Source organism: Augochlora pura, chromosome 11, assembly GCF_028453695.1.
Source record: "Augochlora pura isolate Apur16 chromosome 11, APUR_v2.2.1, whole genome shotgun sequence".
Classification (NCBI taxonomy): Eukaryota; Metazoa; Arthropoda; class Insecta; order Hymenoptera; family Halictidae; genus Augochlora; species Augochlora pura.
The window spans coordinates 12,970,402-12,991,208 of record NC_135782.1 but is presented as its reverse complement, the minus strand read 5'-3'; the positions used below and the strand labels follow the sequence as shown (position 1 = coordinate 12,991,208).

Genomic DNA, 20,807 nt, shown 5'->3' with positions numbered 1-20,807 from the left:
CTGGGGTACCGATCGACGGGGGCCACGATCCGCCGCGATAATCCCGAGGATCGCGTCTTCGCAGATCCTTCGAGATTCTGATTAGCGAGATCGCCGCGCCGCGCGCCGCGCATCACCGGGACGTCACGTGCTCATGCGGATCCGGATATAATGCGCCGGCTGATCGAGCCGTTTCATCTTCTCGCTGATGCAGATATATCCGTTGTCGGGTATCGTCCTTTGAACTCGCAAGCTCGCCGATTAACCGCGATAATACACAATATGATCGCCGACCGTTTCGCGTCGATGGTAATGCGTTGCTCCTTTCTTTCCGAAGTCCCGATTAAAACGCCGTTCTCAAGCAGTTCCATGGTACGGGGAATTTAAAATAGCGGCGGATAAGTCGCTTTCCGCTTTTCTCATTGTCGGCGATCATAGACGATCCTTACGAATACGATCTCGCGACGAGGTGGTAATAATTGTTTAGTAAATCTTGCGTGTCGTTTCAACATTCATTTGGAAAGTTTGTAGTACTGTTATTTAATAAAAGAAATTAACTAATGAACGGTATAAGTGTAACAGATAATTGATAGGCTATGGAGCTTGGTTGCGAAATAAAAATTGATTTAAACCGTGATAATTTTTCAATGCATTTTCTCCAATTTAACTCTGACGTACCATAACAATAATAATAATAATAATAATAATAATAATAATAATAATAATAATAATAATAATAATAATAATAATAATAAACAATTTATAATATTTAAAAATGCTGTAAAACTTTTTAAACAATTTATTTAAAGTAACTTGGATCCTACAAATAACTGCAATAAATATAATAAAAGAACTCTAATAAATAAACCGAACGTAATAAATGTTACAAATATACGTAAAAAAGAAACCTAGATTGACGGGACACTTCGAGTCCGTCATCCCCTAACCGCGTGTCACATTTCGCTAAAAGGCCGCTCGCGAGACCCGAGATTTCCTTATCAGAGTCGACGATTGTGGCCGACGGAACGCGTCGACGCAATACGCTCTGCGTCGACGTCGAGCGTCGAGGATTTCTAGGTCGAAACCGTCCGAATCGTCGCGTTATCGTTCGGCGGGCCGCGAAGGGCGGCGGAGGGCGCCGAAGCTCGATTTAACTCGTACGCGCATTGTATATCGGAGGAAGCGCCGGCAAACGGGTTAACCGTTGATTATTAGCCGCGGTTGATTACGGGAGCGCGTAGCCCGGGGCATGCGTCGGCCCCTTTCGTGTTCCCATTGTCCCGGCGTCCCGATGGAAAACCCACTCGACGCGACGATTTTCGCGCGCGCGGGTCGCCGTCCGCCGCCAAACCGCGACCGAGCGCCGGCCAAACCGGAATCCTGTGGCGAAACTCGGTTTGTTGTATCACCGACGACCAGGACGCGGATTTTACGCGGTTATGGCGAATATAGGCTCGCCAAATTTCGAGCAGAATACCGGGCGAAAGCATTTTAGGCCGTTTATGGGGTTGTTAATGATTTCACGGTATATTGTTGTTATTTTTTTATTTTGTACTGTATTTTTTATTATATTTTATTTATTGTGTTTCATATTTTTGTTTTGTATTTTAGTGTTCTGTATTGATGCAATTTACGTATTTTATATTGTCGCAATTTTCCTTTTCCATAATGTAACTACAATATTTTCTCTTTAGATATTGTTACAAGTTTCCTTTTATATATTGTTGCTATTTTCCTTTTTATATTGCAACAATTTTACTTTTCCATTTTGAGCCAATTTTCCTTTTCTATCGTGTCCCTATTTTATTCTACTACTATATTGTTGTATTTTTCCTTTAATATAATATTGCAATTTTCGCCTACTATATTGTTACAATTTTCCTTTTCTATCATGTCACAATTTTATTCTACTATATTGTTGCAACTTTCCTTTACTATTATATTGCAATTATCTCCTACTATATTGCTGCGATTTTACTCTACTATATTGTTACAATTTTCCTTCACTATAATATTTCAATTTTCCTCTACTATACTCTCGCAATTTTTCTCCACTATATCATCGCAATTTTCTTTTCCTATAACATTTACGCAATTTACCTCTGCCATATTCTACCAATTTTTCTTTTCTATCTTGTTACAATTTCACCCACAAATTCTATCTTCACAGCAACCATATATAACTATCATCCAACCATACCAACAACAAAAGTAATAATAAAAGTACTAATAAACATTCTGATCTTAGCGAACAAATTTTAATACCACAAGAAACGAAAAATACTCCTAAAAATTTCAATAGTTTTTATTATAGTTTATTATAGTAAGTTTAATATTAATTAAGAAATTAAGAAATTAATAATAGTACGTATAATAGTTTTATTATAGTTTTTTAAACTTTGATAACCCTGACAATTTACAAATGACTTTCAGACATGACAGAGCAATTTTTAGCGGTGCCTTAGAGTCACCATTCGAGCGCAAAAGGTTAACAATTATCGCGTCGCGCAACGTTGTCCATCGAAGCTGCGGAAAAAGCAGTGAAGCTCTGTGAAACGGCGCGATAGCGAGCGATCCGCGCTTTTCGCGCTGGCCTGTACGCGTTCGACACCGATTATCCTTTATCGTCGCCGGTGCTCGCTGTACATACCGTACCAACTAGATTCGCTTTTATGACGTCATAATGAACCGACAATCAGCAGCATTGTCGACATAATTCCCGTGTGGCGTTGCCTCACTCGCGGCCGACCGGCTCTCCATTGTCCGCGTTCGACCACTTTCGGGCTTTTCGTTGTCTTTCGTCAGGCTAAAGCGGCTGTTTCACCTTCCAAAGTCGAGGACGAAACGCTTCGATTCGGGAACAGAGGAGCGTCGCGATATTTTTGTCTTGGACTTTTATGTAATAATCATACAGAATAATAATATTAAAATACTTGGTGGAGAGTAATAAAATGTAAATAATTCTATAGAAAACAATTATATAGATTTTATATCAAAGTAATTATATGCAATAATTACACGGAATAATGATATCGAAATAATTACGTAGAATAATAATAGGCAAATAATTATGTTTACCGATAAATAGCATTTATCTATTAAATAAAGAAATAAGGATATAGAATTCATATATAACAAAAATTATATATAGAATAATAACCTAAAATTTATTACATAATATAATAATGTGTAGTTAATATTTTTATTATATTAATAATTATTGTAACATAGAATGATAACATTTTTTAATAGTTACAAATGTATGGAATTATTTATTTATAATTATTTATATCAAAATTGACAAGATAAAGTCTATATAAATTTTTCACGATTGTTTCTAACAAACAATACATTCAACTATTTTTTAACGCAAGCTAGAAGTTTTTTATAACTCGACCCAATTGTCCGCGAAACGACTGCGAACATTATAAAAAGTAACACAGTGGTTTTATAACACGGCCGCGGATAGATTGAACGTTAACATTGTCGACACCCGGTAGACAGAGCGGCGATGCTCCTTCGGCCGTGACAAAAGAACAGCTGCCACGGCTGCGAGGATCCTTCGACCGCGGGAAACACGGTCCTGCGTTAGGACACTTCGGAATGTCCGACCCGGCGAACGGTGACTTTACGAATTATCTTCGAATCTTCGCTTAGTTAATTTTTACAGGGAAAGGCGCACGAAACGGCGGACGCGGGCTTTTGTTCTCCGCGCCGGATCGAGACATTAACCCTTTGCTCTCGAAGCTATTTCAACAGTCAATTTGAAATAATATTTGTTGGCTCTTTCGCTGGCTAAATTTAAGTTGGTCTTAAAATCTCTTTATTGGTATAAAAATGATTTTAAGTAGCGATATAACAATCTCCACGGTGTCTTGGAGCCACCACTCGAGTTCAAAGGGTTAACCCGTTGAACACCCAAATATGGGTGACATTGTAATTTTTTATCGATCTTCAAAATTCATTTTTATCGCAATGTATTTGAATAAATTGGATTTGACTATATTGTCTATATATTGTCTATATTGACCATATTAACTTTCCAGTTTCGCTTTAAATTAAAATATCTGGGGCTTTTAGTGGTCGATTGTCGGCGTTGAACGGGTTAATTCCGGCTTCCGTCGACAGAATTCTGTGACACCGGCGAAGTAAACGAGGAGAGCCTGGTGTCACTAAATCGATAAACATCAACGATCCGCGATCTTCCGGCGAGAACGCGCCCGCTTTTTCTGCCTTATTCGATCACGTGTCGCGATTCCTCCATACGGGCTGACTCTCGCCTAATTGGTGTAATTACATAGCCGTTTTTATTTAGCGATATTGGAATTTCGTTGACTCTTCATCTTTATTTATTATCTCTGTTTAGTTTTATTTATTATCACCGTTTGTTTTTATTATTAATTTTACCTCTGTTTATTTTTATTATTTATGTCATTTCTGTTTATTTTTATTATTTATATTATTCCTGCGCTCTCTCCTTATTTCGTATTATTTTCTTTTCATTCCATTATTTTTATTATCTCTGTCCATTTTTCTTATTTATTCTGTTAATTTTCTCTATTTCTCTATTATTTCCGATTATTTATATTATTTATATTATTCCTGCATATTTCCCACATATTTATTATCTCTTCTTATTCTCTTTATTCATGTTATCTCCGATTATTTTCCCTATTTTTACTATTCCTATTTATTCTTTCTATTTATTTTTATTATTTTTGTTTACTAATTAATATTCAAATTATATTAATTTAATATCCATATTACCAGTCGCATACACCAAATAAAACAATACAATATAGAATATATTTCTAAGCTATAGAATATATTTCTAATTCGCTATAGAATATATTTCTAAGTTAACAAGTAATATAAAATTTACATTTATCAAAATATCTAGCTTTGTTAATTCATTTAATAGTTTATAAAGATTTTAAAAAATTGACGGGCAAACGTATGCAACAATAATATATTTGCATTGTTTCCGAGCAAAGATAGCAAGTGTCCAAATTTCCAGCAAAGAGCACCGATACCACTGTTCCATCAGAACCACCCTCTCCTTCTCTCTCTCTCTCTGTCTGCCTCTCCTACTCCCTCTCTCTTTGCCTCTCTCCCTGCTTTTCTCTCTCTCCCTTTCTCTCTCTCTCTCTCTCTCTCTCTCTCTCTCTCTCTCTCTCTCTGTGTCTCTCGCTCTCGGGCAGAGCTCATAACATAGAGGGCAGCGTTGCGGTAAGCGTCGCCGGCCCATAAATCAACGAATCCCGAATCATCCATATCTCTCATGGGATCCCGTAGAGAGAGAGAGAGAGAGAGAGAGAGAGAGAGAGAGAGAGAGAGATACCTGCCTTTGTTCCATCGATTTCAACTTCGCGAATCGCGATCTCAGATCGTCGTCGGCAACCGGTGGTGGTATAGCAGTATATAAAACGTCCGACGGTTAAACCAGTTTCGTTTCGGGACGCCGAGAACCGTTTCGGCGCGGCCGCCGCGCGCGCGCGGGACAATCGAATATTTATGCGTGCGAGTTTCTCTCTACGGTGAGAGAGCGATCGGCAAAGAGACGGACACAAACGGACAGTCGACCGCGAACAGACGAATGGATGGATCCGGACGAAGAAGTGGCGGTACTTTGGAGTCGGGGAGAGACAGACAGACAGAGAGAGAGAGAGAGAGAGAGAGAGAGAGACAAAGTTAAAAAAGAGCGATGATAAGAAAAAGAGGGAAATGGTAGGAGAGAAATAAAAATAAGGAGAGAAAGAGAGAGGGAGAGAAAAAGGAGAAAGGAAGAAGAGAGAGAAATGATCGATAATGCGGATATTAAAGATAAATAAGAATTTGAAAAATAAATAAATAAAACACATATGAGAAAAAGAAATGCAAATAAGAAAAATAAGATAAATGGACAGAAATAATAAAATAAGGAAAAATACAAGAGAGGGAGAGGAGGAGGGAAAGAGAGGGAAAGGGAGAAATGATGCATAATATCAATATTAAAGATAAGTAAGATATTGAAAAGTAGAAAGTTGAAACAGATATGAGAAAAAGAAATAGAAATAAGGAAAATAAGAAAAATCGACAGAAATAATAAAATAAGGAAAAATAAGGGAAAGAGATAAAGAGGGAGAAATGTTTGATGATATAAACATTAAAGATAAATATAGAAAAAAATAAAGAAAAATAAAATAGGAAAAGGGAGAGGGAGAAAAAAAATGAGAGGGGAGAGGGAAAATAAAAGTAAGAGGAAAAGGGAGAGAAGAGAGAAAATAAGAGAGGGAAATAAAATAGTTGAAAGAGAGAAAGCACGACAGAAACGGAAGAGACAGAAATAAAGAAAGAAGGGGGAGGGGAGGGGGTAGTGAGAGACCCCGGGGCAGCCGATGTAACGAGATTCGCAGCGGGGGGGATCGCGCGGAATCGTAGAAAAGGGATGAAATGATGCGCCACTAATTCTGTTATGCTCGTGATCGGCCCCTCCCCGTTCGTCACACATTCGGGCGCAACGGTGCACGTGTGCACCGACGAACAGAAAATGCATCCCGTCCAGCTTTATGTACGTATACGGGGTGGGCCCCTGTGTTGCAATTGTCCGACAAATAGAACGGACCCCGTAGATTCGCGGTGATAAACAAATGCATCCGTAATGAGCGTCCCACCTCCTCCGCGCGTGTGTGCGCCTCGAAAAGAAAATTTATTCGGCCTGTATAGGGTGAGATAAAACCGTCGTCCCCCTAAGCACACGCGTCGTCGTCGATCTGCGCGGTTATATTTTTCGCCGGAAAGACGTCGACGAATTGTAATTTATCAGGTACCAGCAGTGTGCTTCGACGAGAATATAGATTCGATCGTAGAGCCGAGATTAAATTATTGATTCGTTTGTGTATATGGATAATGGTGGTTTCTTGATAGTAATATTGTTATTAGCAAATGATGGTAATGAGATGTATAATTTGATTATATAATATTTATGTAATTTAATACGACATTTGTTGTATAATAATTATGTAATTTAATATAACATGTGTTATATAATAATTATATAATTTAATATAACACGTGTTGTAATATATAATGTATACAAAATGTAATGTATATTATATTAAAATATTATGCAGATATAATAAAATTATACTACAATTGCAGTATAGTATTTGTACTGTAAATACAGTGCAGTATAAGCACAAAATATAGTATAAGTACAGTAAGTGTAGTACAGTATACGTATAAAGTATAGTATAAGTACAATTGTAATATAATATACTAGAATTGTAATAATAATAATAATATCATTATTGATAACAATAATTATAATACGTGTATTATTGTATACTGTACTATACACATACATTATATATTACACAATAATTTAATGTATACATATACCTTATATTATACTGTAATATAAAAATGTTTATTGTGCAAACGAATCAAGATTTAATTTATTAATAGTAGCTGTATTAATATGAACAATATTACTATTTTTGTTGTACTTGGTTAGAAGGATTATTGATAACTAATAATAATATTAATTATTAGTTAATATTGATTCTTTATTTAGATGTAGCAAAACCACCCTAACGGGGGTAGAAAATTAAGAAACATATATAAAGCTTCAATATCAATGTACCTATTAATATTATCAATATTAATATTAACATTAATATACCTAATAATAAGAATAGCAATAATAATAACAAAAATATTAATATACCTGTTAGTATAAACAGAGAAAGAGTTTTAAACCAATCAATATACCTATCCATAATATTAATATTAATACTAACGTACCTCATAATAACAAAGATGTTAATATACCTATTAACATAAACAATAATAGCACTAATATATTAGCACACCTAATATTACAATACACAAGTTATTATTATCGCTATTATTATACACAAAAAAGATTAGGGAGAGCTTCCCAAAGAGGAAAAGATAGTTGTTAAGATTCACCAAAGTGATTCAACAATTCCAAAATATTAGCTATTGCAGTTTGTCGTCGATTTATGGACAGCCCGTATCACTTTTTTTCTAGAGAAAGGGCATCGTTCGAGGCGAAAACCGATCGCGTAGAGATTCGTGGTTGGGTGTATCACGGTCACGGTCGGCCCTCCGGCCGGTAACTTCGGGCCCACCCTGTACATACCTGTGTACGCCGGGCCCCGGTGTTTGTGTGCCGAGACGGTTCATCACGTATGTATATAGGACAGAGGCGGCAGCTGTCAGACAGCTGTAAGGGGCTTTTTACCTGCTCCGGGGCAGCGTGTGCGCGAGAGCCCGGTAGCCGGAGTGCATCGGCAGAAAAAGCGAGACCGAGAGAGCGAGTAAGAACGGGCGAGAGAGAGAGAGAGAGAGAGAGAGAGAGGGACAAGAGGAAAAAAATGCGGCGAAAAAAAGGAAGAAGAGAGAAATACGAATCCAAAGTGGCCGAACGAACGACGCGTCCGACGTCGCGCGTAAAAGTTGGTCGTCCCGACCTAGGCCCGACCCAGGCCCGACCCGGACCGACTCGCCACGACGGCGAGGAAACGTCGGCAGCACGTGCAGCCCGTCGCCGGCCATCATCGCCGCCAAAAGGGGTGGAAACGGAAAATAATAAGCGCGCCCTTTCGACGACCGCCGAGAGCGAGAGAGAGAGAGGGAGAGAGCTTGCCCTTTCCGAGCGACGATCGCTATTGATCCAGATGGATTCGCGACCGGATATTGCCGGCGTTCGACCCCCCCCCCCCTCCCTCCCCCTCTGACGCTCGTTAACGACGCTCTGCGAATGTTTATGCCGATCTTTTCAACCCTTCGACGTTTGCTTTACGCTTCAACGTCGACAACTCGCCGGCCAAATTTCATTTCGACCCGTTTCTTCTCCGAGAAAAATAAAACCTTTTTGAATTTCAAAATTATTATTATGGTTTTTCGAGAGCACTATGATTTTTGAAAGTGGTTCAGGAGACTTGATATATTGTTTGCAAATGTTAGTATGGTGACTGAAATACCTTTTGCAATTTTGTTATTATTTGGAATAAAATAGGTGTAAAAACATAGTACTGTAATAATAATAATAATAATAACAATAGCTATAGCAATGTTGTTTATAATATTACTTTTGTTATTATTATTATGTGATATTTGAATATTGATATCATTGTTATTGGATATTTGAATATTGATTGTTATCAATTGGTATATCGACGTTGACGTTATTATTCTTAGTACTATTATCTTATTACCCGGAACTGAATCGAAACAATTAATAAGTCACGCATTGTCAATTCGTATAATCGAGGTTATGTCTACTTTGAATAATTTTCAGTTCGTACCGGTCTATGTTGCACCAGCAATTTTCTTTCGCCTTCGTCGAAGGTAAACAACGCCTAGAAATCGGACGACATTGAACTCGCATAATTATTCGAATTTCCGTGGAGGATGTCTACGAGTCTGTTCGCCGTTGGCCGGCCGCTTTGTCACGGTGCCGGGGGACCGGCGAGGATCAAGCGGTGTGTAAAACACGTGAACAATAACCGAAGGTGTACGCGTACAGAGAGAGATACGCGCGCGACAGTTCTGCAACTATGGGAGAGATACCCATCGCGGGCGCGTAGCCGACGGAAAACGTCGTGACGAACAAGTTAGACATCCGTCGGGCTCCGATGCGTGACCTATAAATTTCGTCCATTGTTTCAACAATTCTTTATACTGGAAAACGCTACGAGAAAGAAACGCGCGATTGGGATGGCAGGCAGTTCTCTTGAGACTAGCATGGTCGAATAGGAGACTGAATGGTCAAATGAAAGACTGAAATGGTCAAATGAGAGACTGAATTGTCAAATGAGAGAATAAAATGGTCAAATGATAGACAGAATTGTTCAAATAAGAGTTAGTCAAATGAGAGACCAAATGCGTCAAATGAGTCACTAAGTAATCAAGAAATCGACTAAAATGATATCAAATAGTCAAATAAGAGACTAAAATAATCAGTGACTATACTAATCAAATAAGGAACCAAGATAATCAAAGAATAGGTTATAAGAATCAAGCGAGAAACTAACTGATCAAATAAGGGACCAATATAGTGAAAACTTTAAATAAAAATGATCAAACGACAGACTACACTGATCAAATAAGAAACTAGTGTAGTCAAATAACATATTAAAATGATCAAGCAAGACGTTAAGCTGATCGAACGAGAGTAATATAATCAAATGAGATAACATAGTCAAATGAGAGACTAAAATAATCAAGCGAGAGATTGAAGCAATCGAGAGGCTAAACTGATCGAATGTAAAACTAATATAGTCAACCAACAATAAAAAATGATCAAGCGGAAAGCTAAACTGATCGAATGAGAAACTAAAATGGTCAACTGAGAGACTAAAATGATCAGCGACAAGAAGGTTTTCCACCAAGAACTTTGTATACGACTCGAACATTCGATTTCCTTCGAAATCGAGCACGATAAATCAAGAAGCGAGGACCTTGGGGACGAAACAAACCCTTCCGAATCATTTGATGTAAAAAGAATTGAAATAAATTGTCCTGTACGATCTCCGACGATCGGAAAGTGATTCAAAGGGGGGGTTGAAACTGCTACGAAAAAGATTAACACGTTTGCTCTACCGTTTCGCGTCCGCCACGAGAGTAGATTCCAGACGATAAAAAGAAACGACTATCTGTCCATTTATTTTATTTATTTATTATTAAAATTGTAAGCAGTAAAAATATTAAAATAATCCAAGGACGTCCGCGTATTGTTTTCGACTCAATTAAATTATTATTAAAAGAGAACAATTTTTGTCCGACCACTTTTCGTTGCAATTATTGTATTATATATATAATTGTTTTTATTTTGCAAGAAATGCAAACGATCGCGGACACCGGGTCGAAGAGCACAGCCGGTCCTCGAAGGGCCAAAACACGAGAGGAGCGCAAAATAGCGAAATCGGTCGAAAATTTTCGACGGGAATGCGCAACAATTGCCCCGCTACTTTCCATTTCCATTTCCCTTTCAATTGGTCCGCGTCGTCGATTACCGGCCGGCGTCCAATTAACGGCCAGCGTTTTCAGAATTTCTCTGGGGCGGCGGGGAGAGCGGGGGTCGCGGGGCGCCCCGCCGACGGGCCGCGTGTCTAATTTCGCGTTTGCATTCACCTTTTCGCTTGGTTTTACGTTTGCGTCGAAGATACTACTACATCCGGCAGCCGTTCGGATCGATACGGTCACGCGAGAGAGCGCGAGAGGCCCCGAGAGAGAGCGCGAGAAGCCTCGAGAGAGAGAGCGCGCGAGAAGTCTCGAGAGAGAGAGAGAGAGAGAGAGCGAGAAGCCGAGAGAGAGAGAGAGAGAGAGAGAGAGGGAGAGAGAGAGAGAGAGCGCGAGAAGCCTCGAGAGAGAGCCTCTCTCTGACTCGTGATCCCACTCTCCCTTTTTTCTCTCTTTTATTCTCTTTGACTCTCCCACCTTTTCTCTTTGTATATTTCTCTGTCTCTCTCTTTCTCTCTGCCTCTTCTCCCCTTTCTTGTTCATTCTCTATTTTTTTATTTTCTATTGCTCCATTTCCCTCTATCCCTACTTCAGTTTTTTCTTCCCTCTTTATTTTCCTGTTTCTATATTTTTGTTTCTCTTACTTTGTATTTTATATATTGTGCTATTTATTTATTTTGTTAACTGCTTCTCCCTTCAACTATTATTGCTTTTATATATTTCTTTAGTGCTCTTTAGTTTTTTAATTTTCTATTTCCGTGTTTCTATGTTTCTATATTTCTATATTCTTTTCATCTCATTGGCTCCATTTTTCTATCTTTCTATTTCCATCTTCATGTATCTATTTTACTCTTTTTATATTTCTGTTTTTATTTTTATTTTCCTATCTTTCTCTTTTCGTCCTTCGTATTAATTTTCTCTTGCTATCCTTACATTCTTTTGCTACATTTCCCGTTTTGCCCCCTCCCCCCAATTTTTATCTTTCCCTAACTATAGTTTGTCGCTTTTCTCTTTCTTTTCCTACCTATCTTTCTCATTTTACTTTTCCCTTTCTCTCCTTATCTATTTTTCTCTTTCCCTTCTTATTTATCTTTCTGTTTCTGTTCTTATCTTTCTTGCTCTATCTTTCTTTTTGTTTCTCTCTTTTTATCTTCTTTTAGTCATCTTTCTCTTTCTATTTATATCTTTCTACCTTCCTTTACATGTCTTTCTCATTCTACATTTCGGTTCTCGCCCTGCCCTCTCTTTCTTCCCCTACCTATCCTTGAGGTTCTATTTCTCTTTCTCTTCTTACCTATCTCTTGCTCCTCCTATCTTTCTCTTTCGACACTTATCTTTCTCCCTTCTTTCACCTATCTTCCTCTTTCGTCACTTATCTTTCCCCCTTCTTGTATCTCTCCTTCTCTTCCCCTCTTCTTGAATGTCTCTTTCTCTTTCCCTCTTCTTGAATCTGTCTTTCTCTAACCTTCTTCTTGAATCCGTCTTGCTCTTTCCCTCTTCTTGAATCTGTTCTCCTCTTTCCCTCTTCTTCTACCTATCTCTCTTTACATACCTATCTTTTACGTTATATCTTTTTTTTCTCCTCTTACCTATCTCTTGCTCTTCCTATCCTTCTCTTTCGACACTTATCTTTCTCCCTTCTTTCACCTATCTTTCTCTTTCGTCACTTATCTTTTCCCCTTCTTGAATCTATCCTTCCTCTTTTCCTCTTTTGCTCGCCATCCTCTTCTACCTATCTTTCCCCCCCCCCCCCTCTTTCGGCGAGGTCCTCCGTTATATCGCGTCACCAACCGACCCTGAAGCCGAGGCGAGAGACCTTGAGCTCACGCCTCCGTTCCGTGAAAGGGAAACTCAAGACACCACCCCGTCCGAAGGGAATTCGCTTCTGTTCTTCGGGCCGACTAGGCTAAAAAACCGACGACGACCCCTTTACACGACGCAGCGTCGACGCGACGACCGCCGACGACCCTAACACCGAAATCTTGCTCCTCGCACGGACAAGAATTCTGTCAAAGGGAATCCAGGGATTTGTCGGTCGCGGACCTGTTTCGTGGCAATCGGAAGCGGGTCTCGGGGGACCCATGACAATGCTTCTACCTGGTTCACCTTCTTAAATGTTTTGACGATGTTCCGGTAACTTGTGTCGCTGAATTAGGCGATTTTTTTAATAAAATAGCATATCCTTCGTGACGGTGTTTGTCGGATTTATGTTTCTATGTTATTATACGGTAATTATTGTGTTAATGGAAATTATGAAATTTATAGGTTAGGTGATATCAATGAAAATTGTGAAATTGGTGGAAATGATGAAATTAGTAAACATTTTGATATTAATTGTTATAATATTTCTATAAGAAATTATAAAATTATAAGAGAAAAGGCGAAGCAAACAAATGAAAATTTTCAGACAAATAAACAGTGTGAAATGTTCGAAAATGAAAGGAGTCAATAAAAAATTTGGAAATTAAATAAATTAATAAAAATGTGGTATCAGAGAAGTTAATAAAAATTTGGAATTGAAGACATTAATAAATTTTGGAATTAAAGTCATTAATCAAAATTTGAAATTAAAGGCAACAATAGAAATTTAATATTAGAAGCATTAATAAAAATTGAATATAAAAAGCATTAATAAAAATTGAAGCATTAGAATTAACGTTTATCGTCACCAATTAATTATTAACTTTCACTAAGAACAAATTTCATCAGATTGGCAACGGAACCAGATTTTTGGATCTCTCTGGGAAGATAAAATTCGATAAAACTACACCAAGATCAGGTTATGTTACTTTGTAAAAATAGGGGAGAGACATTCAACTCAACTATTGACCTTCAGGTGTCGAGGAAGTCGGATTCACTGACGCCTAACAATGAGTGGTATACGTACAGTGACGTCACTTTCACGCAATGTATAAAAAAAGACATTCCTGTTCATCCTCGTCCCGACGCATTTTCCTCGTAACTGCATCAAATCCTGACCAACACGCTAGAGTTGCTCAATCGACGCATTGTCGTCGGATGACGCGCATATGCGTCGCCACAAGTTTCCTCTAATGTTGCAAAAGTATAAATTGCGATAAATCGTGCAATTTATATTGATAAATTACGCAAGTGAACCATTTTATTCAATTATTTATCATTTAATTATTGCGATAGTTGGGCAGATTATTTTTCTATTGTTTTAAAATTATTCTTTTTTATTAAATTACAGTTAACTCAATTATTCAATTGAAGTATTTAATTTCTGTATTTAATTATAGTATTTCATTATTGTGATAGTAAAGCAGATTATTTTCTATTGTTTTACAGTTATTATTTTTTAATCAATTATAGTTATTGAAAGAGAAAATATTTGCATGCAACATTATATCTGCATGCAGTATTTCTTCCAATCAATTCTGTCAATTTTTATTTCGCGTAAAGATACTGCAATACTTATTCCTTTAAGTATTGCTTTACGATGTATTATAATATGTTGTTATACTATATAAATATAATAAAATGATATAATAAATATGACATAATAGTATTAATATAATAACACAATAAATGATATAACAGTACAGATATAACAATATAATAAATATGACATAATAACAATAATAGAAATACTAATAACGTAATAGATGTACCAAATTATAACATAAACAAATACAAACATACAAGAAACAATTAAAAAGCTATCAACACAAAAAATATATTATTCTCGATAGAAACAATTGGAAAAATTGGTGCTAAAACAACAATTCTAAAGGCCAGCCGCTTAGCGAGGCATAGCGCATGCTGGACCCCTCGACAAGCGAAATTCGCGTGGCGACACCTTCGCGGTGCGGCAGGTAAGCAGGGAAGCGGTGGTTGTTATCGGTGTTCGTTTACAAAATTTCCAGAAAACCGCGCGACGCCGGCGAGCACCGACCGTGGGACCGTGCAAGCACGCATATAATGCGTGCGCAAGGTCGCAGCAGAGCGTACACACGCGCGCGCGTCCCGTGCACGTACAAGAGCTTGATCTCCACGAGCGGGCACGTAGCCGTTGCGGGTGCATGAGTCACGCTCTCGCCACCGTTTGAAATGCGCGCGCGGCCACGCGCGTACGTGTGCGTGCACGCACGCTTGAAAGCCGGGGCCCCGAAGAGACGCGTGCCTGACGCATTAGAGCTGCACGGCTCAAAATCGATATGGCGAATCTAGCCGGATTATATCCTTCACGGGGCTTCGCGCAATGCCGAGTAATCCCGAGTAAACTGCGGCCGCAGTTTAGCCCCCCGAGATGATACCGAGCGTGGAGCCGGAGCCGTTTTTCGTACGACGATCGACTTCCCTGACAGGGACCGCAGGATCTACAATTCCATCGAATTCGCGAGAATCAATATCTAGGGACGTTCCTCGAACTACGAGCTTCGAAAGTCATTTTTCTCGTGTATCGAGATAGGTTAGGTTACCCAGATTCCAAGAAGTCCGATAAAGTGATTACTAACTTCATTTTTCAATGTTTGCTTTCTTAAATGAGTCCGTTTGATTTTATAGTATTTTCATGGCACTTCAAAACTAATTTTTCCCATATATCGAGTTAGGTTAAGTTATCTAGATTCCAAGGAGGCTAATAAAGTATTAAAGTTATTATAATAACATTATTTTTTAATATTTGCGTTGCTAAATCAGCTCCTTTGATTTGATGGTACTTTTATATCATTTCAAAACAAATTTTTGCTATATATTAAGTTAGGTTAGGATATCTATATTCAAAGAAGGCTAATAAAGTATTTAACAACATTATTCTTCAATATTTGCTTCATTGAATGAGCTCCTCTTATTTTATGGTAATTTTTATGAAATTTCGAAACTAATTTTTGCCATATATCGAGTCAGGTTAGGTTACCTAGATTAAAAAAATGCTTATAGAGTATTTAGTAACTTAATTTTTCAATGTCTGTTACATTGAATAAGTTCGTTTGATTTTATAGAATTGTTGAGTTTATCCAGGTAATCTATTTCCCCCATCGTCTCTTGTACGAGGAAGTACCCAAATTTATGCATTTATGCAAACATCTCAGATAAAGAGTTTGAGAAAGTCTTGCTGAAAGGTAGACTATACTTGACGTTAGTACTATCTTATCTGGGAATTTCCATAATTTGTTAGATACAGTCCGAAGTAACAGGCGGAACATGTCTGTTCGGATAATAGAGCGATTGGTCGAGTGTGCTAGGTCGAATGCTCGCTGATTTTTCTAATAAGCAACATTGCGCATTGGTACACCTATATAATTATATTCCAATAAAAGCAATCTTAAGACAAAGAGTACATTTTTCGGACACTCAATAATTATTCTAAAATAATTCCAACATTTATAATTATATTCCATAGAAAGATTCATTAAAATATTCAGCCATATTTATTTATTGTAAGTCAGAAAGTCAATATTTTGGACCTAGTATAATATTATTCACGTTACACCAATCACTATGTACCGTTTCGTCCAGCTAGTTCTCCAAAAATTGCATTAAAACAATTCCAAAATGCATGACCACGTTCCTCTGAAATACTTCGTTGTAATATTCGGACGAAAACACATTTATCGTAAAACGTATAAGTTATGTCTGGATTTCCCGAGACGCCGAGCACGACTGCTCCAATTCAGCGAAAGAAAGAACCGGACAGGGGGATCGTAATAGGTCGATGGCATTTCTCTATCTAACCTGTCAACAGTCCCGTAAAATAAACTAGAAGTGACGCGGTCCGCCTAGGTACTGTTTGATCGATTGCCATCGGCTTCATTGGCAGCGGCGACAAGCGCCGGCAACGCTGGAGTATTTTACATTTTTCAGCTGTAATTGCACGCCGCGTTGGACCGCGCCCCACCTTGTCATTAGGCGCACGTGAACGTGTACACGTGCACGTTATATCGGCGGCGTGTCCTGTTCGCGACAATGGCTCCTTCTCCCCCCTCCAATTCTTGGAAGCGAACCTGGTCACTCGTCGCTCGCATAATTCGTGCCCCTGCCCGGCTGTATTTCGACTCGTGCTACCATCGGTATGAATTACTCAGGAACACTATTTCCGAAGTCGAATCCCGCGGCGAGATGCGTTTCAAGAGCTAGTCACAACATAACCTAATCTAGGTTATGTTAGATCCGGTCTAACTGAGGTTAAGTCTAATTTAGATCCGATCTAAGGTAGACTGTAACTTGGGCTTGAAATAAGGACTAAGGTAGACCTAACTTGGACTTTAATTTAAACCAAATCTAAGGTAGAACTAACTTAGATTGAAACTAAGTCTATGGTAGACCTGAGTTGGGCTTAAATTAAATTCAAGGTAGAACTAACTTAAGCTGAAACTAGATCTAAAGTAAACCTGACTTAGATTGAAATTTGGACTAACTTAAACTGAATCTTACTTAATCTTACTTAAACTGAAACTAAATCCATGGTTATGTTAGGTAGGTGTATCTTGGACTGAAAGTAGGTGCAACGTAGAACTGAAAGTAGATTTAAGGTAGACTTAATTTAGGCTCACATTAGATCTAAAGTAGAATTGACTTAAATTGAAACTAGATCTACAAGGTATCACTACTTGCATCTACAAGATACTTGGGCTTAAACTAGATCTAAGATAGATCTAACTTAAATTGAAACTACGACTAAGATAGACCTAATATTTTAACCGAAACTAAATCACAGGTAGACCTAACCTGAGTTTAAACCTAAGATAGCCCTAACTAAATAAAGATAGCCCTAAATGAACTTGAAACCGGGACAAAGGTAGACTAAACCAGATTTAATTTAAAAACGCAAAAAGATTGAAAATTCAAACGAAACGATCAAACGATAGTTTCTAATTTCACATGGAAACATATCTTAAACCTAACCTAGACCTAACTTAACCATAACTCCAACTTAAAACAATACAAAATTCTACGTTTCCTTTTTAAAATTCTTTCACCAACTCAAATACTAATTAACTCTAGATTGAGTCTACATTAGACCCGAGTTAAATCATATTATAAATTAGCACTAGCCAAAGTCTACATTAGCACTAGATAAAGGCTACATTAGCACTAGACAAAGTCCACATTAGATCAGAATTATCCCTCCATAACCTCTTCTAATTATCCACTCACGACCAAGTCGAACAGTTCAAAACCACAATAACTTCAAGACCTGCGCACCCTGACCTAACCCTGACTCGACACCCCGACTCGTCCAAATCTCGATACATAACCTCAAAGACACACCGTATCGCTAATATCGTCGGACAGAAGGGATCACAGGCGAAACAATCGCGAAATCCGGCGGGACGTAGTTTCGCGGTGGGAACACACCGGGTGGATCCCGGAAGTCGGCGGAACCCGGGAGCAACCGTCATCCCTCGCGGGACGAAATCGAGCGGGAAACAAAAGGGAAACGGTGAAAGTGCCGGCCGGGCTTCCCGTGTTTCGGGTGGTGGAATGGGAGAGGGGATAGTACAGGTGGATCGACGAGGTGCGAAGGTGGCGCGAGAAGAGCGGGACCGCGGAACGGGGTGGAAAGAACCGCCACGCGCTCTGTAGGATACCCTACAGAGGGGAGTGGTGGGGACAAGAGAGAGAGAGAGAGAGAGAGAGAGAGAGAGAGAGAAGAGAGAGAAGGTGTCGACTTCTGACGTGGAGCGGCCGCGTGTAGCGGTGCAAGTGGCGGAGTTCGACGGTCGATCGAATGCGTGCACAATTTCCCGCGTGCGTTTCGTGTGCGTAGCGGGAGTGGGAGAGGGGGGGGGGTAGAGAGAGAGAGAGAGAGAGAACAGAAGAGACGGGAGGGGAGGAAAGAGCGATAGCAGAAACGACGAGATAGAGAGAGAGAGAGAGAATTAAAATAACGAGAGAGGAAGAGAGAAAAGAGATGAAGAGCAAAAATAACAAGAAAGAGCGAGGGAGAGTGACAGATGAAGAGAAAGAGAGAGAGAGAGAGAGAGAGAGAGAGAGAGAGAGTAAAAGAGAGTGAGAATAAAAATAACAAGAGAGAGGCAGAGGAAACAGAGATTGAGAACAAAAATAACGAGAAAGAAAGATAAAATAGAGAACAGAAACTGCGAACAAAAATAACAAGAGAGAGAGGGAGAAAGAGAGCGAGAGAGAGAGAGAGAGAGAATGAGAGATAGAATGTAAAATAGCGAGAGAACAAAAATAACAAAAAAGAGTGAGTACAAAAATAATGATGAAGCGAGAAGAAAAATGCAGAAAGAGAGAGAAATGAGAATAAAGAGAGAAAGAGAGGGAGAGAGAGACCATGAAAAGAGAATGAAACAGGGTGTAGAGCCGAGGGAGGCTAGAGACAGAGAAACAGAGCGGAGAGAGAAAGATGGCGCGCGAGGAAAGGAGAGGTGTAGAGAGCGAAAGGTTCGTGGGAGAGGGTGGACTAGGAAAGAGACGAATAAAGGGAGAGAAAGAGCGAGGAAGAGTGGTGTCTGTTCCTCTCTCCTTCTCTCGATTGTGGCAGCGCTCGCTCGCGCGCGCACGCACCGTCGCAACAATGGTCGGTTTTGCCGAAAACCTGGACAAAATGTCATCCGCGACTATCAACGTTCGAACTGGTGTCGTTTTAGCGATATAATAATGAATAATGTTGTAATAATGTTATAATAATAATATTCATTATAATTGTATGCGTTATTTGTTCATTATAATGTATTATGTTATAATTCATTATAATCGTAATACGCATAATGTTAATATTTAGGCAACGGAATATCAATATATTGTTTATTAAAAACGATTGGAAATTTCTTACAAGCTTCCATGAATTTCAGGACAATTTGTATAATAATTTATGGACACGTTTTTATAAACTTGAGATTAATTTTAATGAATTTTAGAAAAGTTTTTAAAACCCTATATCCATTTTCAAGTTAAGAATTTTATGTGTTTATAAATTCTGGATAATTTCTTAGAAACTCTAGTATAAATTTTGATAAACTCTAAACAAATCTTTATGAATCGCAAAAATTCGTACGTTATGTCGTACGCGTCAATATCAATGTAACCTTCCACAAATTCCTATGGCAACCATAACAAAGTTACATACATTTCTCTAAAATCAAAGAAAACTTATACCTTGCCATAAAATCCATAGAAAATAAATAAATTGCAATAAAAACTACAAAGCTGTTATAAACTTCTATAAAATTGAAAATAATTATACATTCTCATAACAAGACTCGTAAAAGCCGTAAAATAAATTTCTATTTAAAGAAAGAAACTGTGTCGATCTATTTTAACAAAAGAATAAACAGTCTCTAAGTTTATAGTCGCTAAAACTGGAACACGGAGCCACATATTAAAAGACAAATATTCGAGCAACGATAAAGCATAAACATAAATATTGAATCGTACTGTTTACTCGAGAGAAATGGCACACCGATTCGAATTCGTTGGGACCCAGAGGCAACGTTTTGGCCAGGTTTTCGGCGAAATCGACCACCGTGGCGTCGTCTGGTGGTGTGGCCGTCGGCGTGTTACGGGGAGGCTGTGACTCATCCTGCGGGAGAGGGAGTGAGCGAGGTGGGGAGTGAGCGCGGAGCGCGGAGAGAAGAGGGAGGAGAGGGATGGGGGAGAGAGCGAGTCCTGTTCCTGTGGCAGGAAGCAGCGAGTGGGGGTGGGGATCGATATATCGACTCGAGAAACGTTCCTGCCGCTAGCAGGACTGCGTAGATTCAAGGTCCTCTTTTTCTCTGGCTCTCTCTCTCTCTCTTTCTCTGTCGCTCGGTCCGCCACGTCGCGCCGCGCCACGTCGCTCCTAGTCTCTTTCTGTAGCCGGAGAACAAATGCGCGCAAAAGTGTAAATTCCGTCCGCTTCCAGCTCTTGCCGTTCCTCTCTCGGCCCT

The 20,807-nt window shown here is 38.9% G+C and overlaps 1 protein-coding gene across 1 annotated transcript in view; it reads right to left on the bottom strand.

The window, feature by feature from the left end:
- Positions 1-20,807, bottom strand: part of Tet (tet methylcytosine dioxygenase-like) — a 220,543-nt gene that overhangs the window by 142,868 nt on the left and 56,868 nt on the right. The gene's annotated exons all lie outside the window — the stretch shown is intronic.